Below are 5,971 nucleotides of genomic sequence, written 5' to 3' on the forward strand. Positions count from 1 at the left end.
TAGATCACTTGCTCTGTGACCTTGGACAAAATCTGCCAGCCTTTCCCTTTCTCTCTTGTTAAGCTGAGAATGATAATTTGTCAATGTGTAGACAATGAAAACAAAGTTTTTTTTTTATTTTTTAAACTTCTAAAATATTATTTCAATTCTTCACTTCACATTTTAGCAAAGGAAAAACTCTTTTTTATCTATTTAAACAATTACCCTCATTACTACTAATTCCCTTTGTGCTTTGGACACCAAATCATATACATTATGTATTCAAAATTTGAGTGGAGAAATTATATCCTTAGTTTTTTAAATGTTTCTTTGGTCTGATTATTTGTCTCTGTCCAATTTATGGTATATTGTTCTAAATCGTGAATCTTTGGAGCGTTTCTCATGTGCATTTCTAAAAAGTCTCTTCATTTCCCATTGTCATATGAGTTTAATGAGCAAGTATATTAAATACCTACATATATATTTTGTATAATATTGTGTTTTGCTATGAGGAAAACTCTAAAGGAATTTTGAAGAATGTTTCTGCCATATGGAGCCAACTACAACAGTTTACATGAAAAAGTAATTATCTCCCAAAAAGCAGAGTATAATCAACGTCAAGTAACATGATAGGCTATAAATATAAATGAGAGGAATCTCTCTTCACCATCGCTACATAAAACGCACTGATCTTTGTTGTAGCATGCTGTCTGCTCAGGGCGAGCTGGTAACCCTGTCGTATACCTGCATCCCTCTGCTAGTGCCAGCTGAATGGTGGTACTTATTACTAAAATCACATAATAGCAATCAATGAAATATGGGGGCATACAGAGAGGGATTGGTTTTTTCAGTAGCAAAACAAAATTTATTTCATTATAAAGATTTAAAAATAGGAATGGCTAAAAACAACTGCTAATAAATTAACTATTACAAGAAAATTTTTTAAATTGGAAGGAAAAATGACAAAAATTTAGAATTCTGTACTCATGATACTGGGAAGATTCTTGCTCCACTTTAAGTAAACCAAGACTGGGAATCATGGAAGATGCATTACAGATGTGTACTATGCAAGAAAGAAGCTATAGAATTCCTAGCAGCAGACTCTTAATTGCAGAAAATAAATGGCTTTATATCAAAAGCTCAATGAATTAATGTACAGCTTTTTAAGTTTTAAATTGTAATAATGATGAAATGTATGTATCATTGTTATGATTCCTTCTCTAACCATTCTTTTTGTTGTAGTTGATTGACAAATCAACTTCTGGTCTTGCTGTCATCAGATTAGAGAACTTCTACTGTATTGAGAATGTGGAAAAAGAAGAAAGTAGTTTTTATTAATAGTTGGGAGGTTGACCTAAAATGATTGGTGTGATTATATCACTGTGGAGGAACTAAGCAACATTCTTAGATAGAGTACATATACACCAATGGTAGGAGAATGCAAACTTCAGGGCAGGAGAGGTAAAGTGTATGTAGAAGAGTAAAGAGAGAGAAAGAAAAGGCAGATAAGAAATTTTGGAAAGATCTGGGAAGAGCTAAGGGACCTGATATAGGCAGTAGGCAATATTGAGCCATTGGCTCATTTTGATCAGGACAGTGATTTATGAATGCAATATTTTAAGGGGATTTTTCTGACAACTGTGCACAGAATGAGAAGGATCCTCAAGGGCAAATATGTTTTCTGGGGATGCAAACTCAGATCATTGGTAATGCTTACCTGGAGCACTGTGATGAGGAGTATGAATCTAAAGCTGGCCTCAGTGAGAAAAGTGCTATTTTTCTCCTAGTGATGTCTGACATGAGCAAGGGAAGGAGATTGCAGCATCCATGCCTGATATCGTTGGCCCTGGCTCAGATTAAGGGTAAAAATAGCGGAAACAGTTATGCCACTGCAATAGAATGAGAGATCATAAAGGAAGATATGAAAGATGTTTTGCAAATAAATACTAATTTGGTTCTGTGGATAAAATTATGTCATAAATAGAATGTTTAATTTCTGTTTTGAAGTCAAGCAAGATGATGATTTTCCTTGTTATTGACATAAGGAAATCATTAGAATATAATTGTAAAGAGCACAGGATTTAGAGTAAGACAATTCTACTCAAAATCCAGACCTGCCATTTGCCAACTAAATAATTTGAGACAAATTTCCAGAACTCTTTGAAAATTTATTAAGTTGCTGTAAAATGGTAACTAGGTTACCTAGCTCATAGGGATCCAAAACATTAAATGTATCAGAAGTATCTAAAGCAGTTAGCATACTGCCTGTCACAAGGGTCCAGGAAATGACATTCATTATGTTTAGAGCATGATCAATGAAATTCTGGATTGAAAAATGTTTTACTGATTTTGTCTCATTAAGTACTGCCTCAAAAATAAAAATCCATGAAGTAATTATTCTAATAGTTTGGATTTGGGGGCTTCTGAGCCCCAAAATGAAACTGAACTAATTCTAGATTAAGAAAATAAGTTAAAATACATATTTCCAGGTCTTTGGAAAAGAGACACCAATATTTCTTTTTCCACAGGAAACTAAATATCATAAAATTCCTCCTCTGTTTGGCCCACTATTTCCTACCATTTATGGAAATAAAGGTTTCGTAAGTGAGACATCATCACGGCTTTGAAGGCATGGTCTGAAAAGCAGGATCCTGGCGTAACTCATATATAGACATTGCAATATATTTCTCCTATTTCTGCCCAGTGGGCAGTGATTTCTTGGCAATGTACATGAAAACACTGGGCATCTATTCATAAGAATTCCCAATTAGTTTATGAGAAATTGTGATGTTCATTTGCAATAGGGTTTTGGCAAACTCCTGGCAGAGAATTTCTTTATTAAAAAAAGTACAGAGCTCTCAATTTGGCATGACTCTTTAATATGTAGGTTTGTATTTCCCGTCTTCTAGTTTCCTTAAAAAAATGTTGCCGAAACACACACATACCCATTCATTAAGCACTTTGAAGCAGCAGTCTGTGATATTTCCAAACAAAACATTACTTTACCAGCATGGTTGACTGTCTGAAACAACGTCTCCTTTCTATGGAATTCTACCAACTGACATTTGAGACAAAAAAAGAAGCCAAAAAAAGTATGTTCTGGCTAGTTGTATGGTGTGTTACTTGTGGTAGAAGACGATTCAAACCAATTTTGGTCCAAGGGAAATATCATGAGTCGTCATACTATTATGTCCAGATCTGTATACACTGCATGGAGAGCCCTATTTTGATTACGAATATCCTAGAACTGATTTCTTTGCAAAGCCTACTTCTTCCCTACAAACTTTTTCGGGTATCTGCAGATGGTAAATTTTTTTGTAATATAAAAGTAATAAAGCTGTGATATATTAAACATATATTATTTATAACAATGACTTGAATTATTATGATCATTATCTCTATTACATTACTTATTTTAAAACAACTAATTCTAGGTCTACATATATTTAAAAAATGATATCAAAAACTCTGACATTTGAAGTGCCACTCCATGGAAATAAACATCATGAAACTGGCTTTAAAAAGATGTCCATTTATAGTGTGAAAATTTGCAAAACTTTTTTTCTTTACCATGTGAGTTCAAGGAAACTCCACGAGTAGATGTTCCACCCTACCTGCTCTGCCCCTAGCTTTTCAAAGGGCACAGAAATTGCACCCAGCAAAGATGCCCTGTCAAAATGATTTAAAAGGAGGAAGGAAAGTTGCTGGAGGGGAATTCGTATTCCAGATCAAAAAACAATTTTAAGTGGTCTCCTCTGGTGGCCTATGTTGAGACATATAACAGCCCAGACTGCTGTTTTTCCAAGAGGTTAAATTTCAAAAAGAGGAAACAACAGCAAACAGGCTGCCAATTTACTCAACAAAGTCACAATTGGCTGGAGATCTGTTCAAAGCAAAACCGCTGATTTACAAATTCCTGGATCTGCCTTACTCTTAAATATTAACACTTCTTAGGAAACTTTAGAGCTTGCATGTCACATTTATGACTCTTGGGTAGACCCAGCCCTGTCCAAACACACTGGTCTTCATGTCAACTCTTTGCCCTGTAATTCAGCCCTGCTGGAGGAAGCCACCCTTAACTCAACCTGCTATGCCAAGAGCCACCCCAGGTACCAAAAAGCACAGACTGGAGTTAATATTCAATGCATTTCTGCGTGCTGTAAGTTGGAGGGGATGTTTACAGCACAATTCCAAAATAATATTCATAGCAGACAGAAGTTCCCTTTCATCAGGCTCTGAGAACTGGTTTGGGGAGGCAAGCTGGTCAGACCATGGCTCGATTTTCCTGGATCCTATCTCCAAGTGGAAAACTCTGCTGACTGGCAGCGGAAACCACAGTGAAACCACCTCCAAATGTTGGAGAAGAGGCTGGGAGAGGAATTTCACATCAGGACTCCTTCAAACAAGATGTACTGGGAGAGGAAGAAAGAACATAGAAATTGGGAAAAGCAAGTGTCAAACAGCCAGTAATTCTAAAAATTTGGAGAAGTGAAACAAGATTTAAATATCCATATGCCCAAAGCAATGCTTCCTTCCAGAAAGCAGAAATTTCTCCAGGTTAGTCAGCTGTAGGCATGGTCCAGCATGTAGTCAGAGAATAAATTTAAAGTAGGTCTGGTTGCAGGGCTGAATCTATGAAAATACTAAATGTATTTTTTAAGAAGGGAAATGATAATCCTGAAATGTATACTCCTTTAACTGGGAAACTACTTAGGTAGTCATTTAAAAAAAATGTGTGCAAATACCTAGAAAAACATAATACATTGTACTAAAAGCTGCATGGTTATTAACTGTACTATATGCATTCATTTTTATATATTTGTGTGTGTTTGTTAATTCAGCTATATCTATCTACTAGTCTACCTCGTTATTCTTAGCAAAGAAAAGCTATAAAAATATTAGGGGAAATAATAGTGTTAATCACAACATACCTAAAGTCTGAAATTTCTGTGATATTGCTAGGTGGTTTTTTAAAAAATCTCTGTAATTCATTGAGAAGTTAAAATATATATAAGATGGAGCACAAATCAAACACGTCATTGCCCATTTTATGTGAGTAGTAAAGTAATAACTAAGATTTATTGAATGGTTCTTACCTGCAAGTCTGTGCATTCAGCACTTTATATCTATTATGAATTTGATCCTTATAAGAATATTAATGAGATACATTTCATTATTACCCCCTTTTACAGTTGATGAGACTGAGGCTTAGAGAAACATCTTGTCCAAGATCTACTAAGTATGGTCATGTGTAATGTTTCAGGGGATAAATTATTTGACTTCAGGTTTATCCAAACTGGTTTAATCATTAGTAATGTAATAAATGGATCCTTTTATATTTAGTAAGGGAGAGATTTTAAAGGAGTTAAAGAAAAAAAAAAATGCATGCAAAAGCAGCCTAGTGGGCTGGAGAGTTAATGGGCTTTGGAAACAGATGGCCTGAGTTTTCCTTCTGGCTCTACCACTTCCTAGCTGCATGATCTTAGGCAATTTATTGATATATTGGAAAGTGATTACCTTTCATAGTTTAATCTTGCCAAATGAATATATAATTTTAACATTTACTTTACTGAATCCTTTAGCTTTTTATGTGGGTGATGGCCATAATTAATTCTAGAACTAGTTTTGTTGTCCAGAAACATACAGAGCTAGTCCTTCCTTCTCTTTGTCTTTCATAACAAGCAGATAATGTTTTGCATATTTTCAAGCTGTCATAGCATCATGACACCAAAAAGTATCCGCCAGAATATTTACTTAGATTATTGTCCACAGCTAGATATAATTCATTATTGCTTTTAGGTTACAATAAGGGAAACTTGGCATTTCAAGAAAATGTCTATGAAAGATGGTTTAAATTTTAAATGATAACATTCACCGGGAATAATCATTCCCAGCATCCCTGTAACTAAGCTTTGGGTTACTTCTTATATATCATTTATTTAATTTAATCAAATGTCATCTCATGTATCATTTTTTATTTAAAGAATGGCTA

This window comes from Eulemur rufifrons, chromosome 1 (genome assembly GCF_041146395.1).
Source record: "Eulemur rufifrons isolate Redbay chromosome 1, OSU_ERuf_1, whole genome shotgun sequence".
NCBI classification, from domain to species: domain Eukaryota; kingdom Metazoa; phylum Chordata; class Mammalia; order Primates; family Lemuridae; genus Eulemur; species Eulemur rufifrons.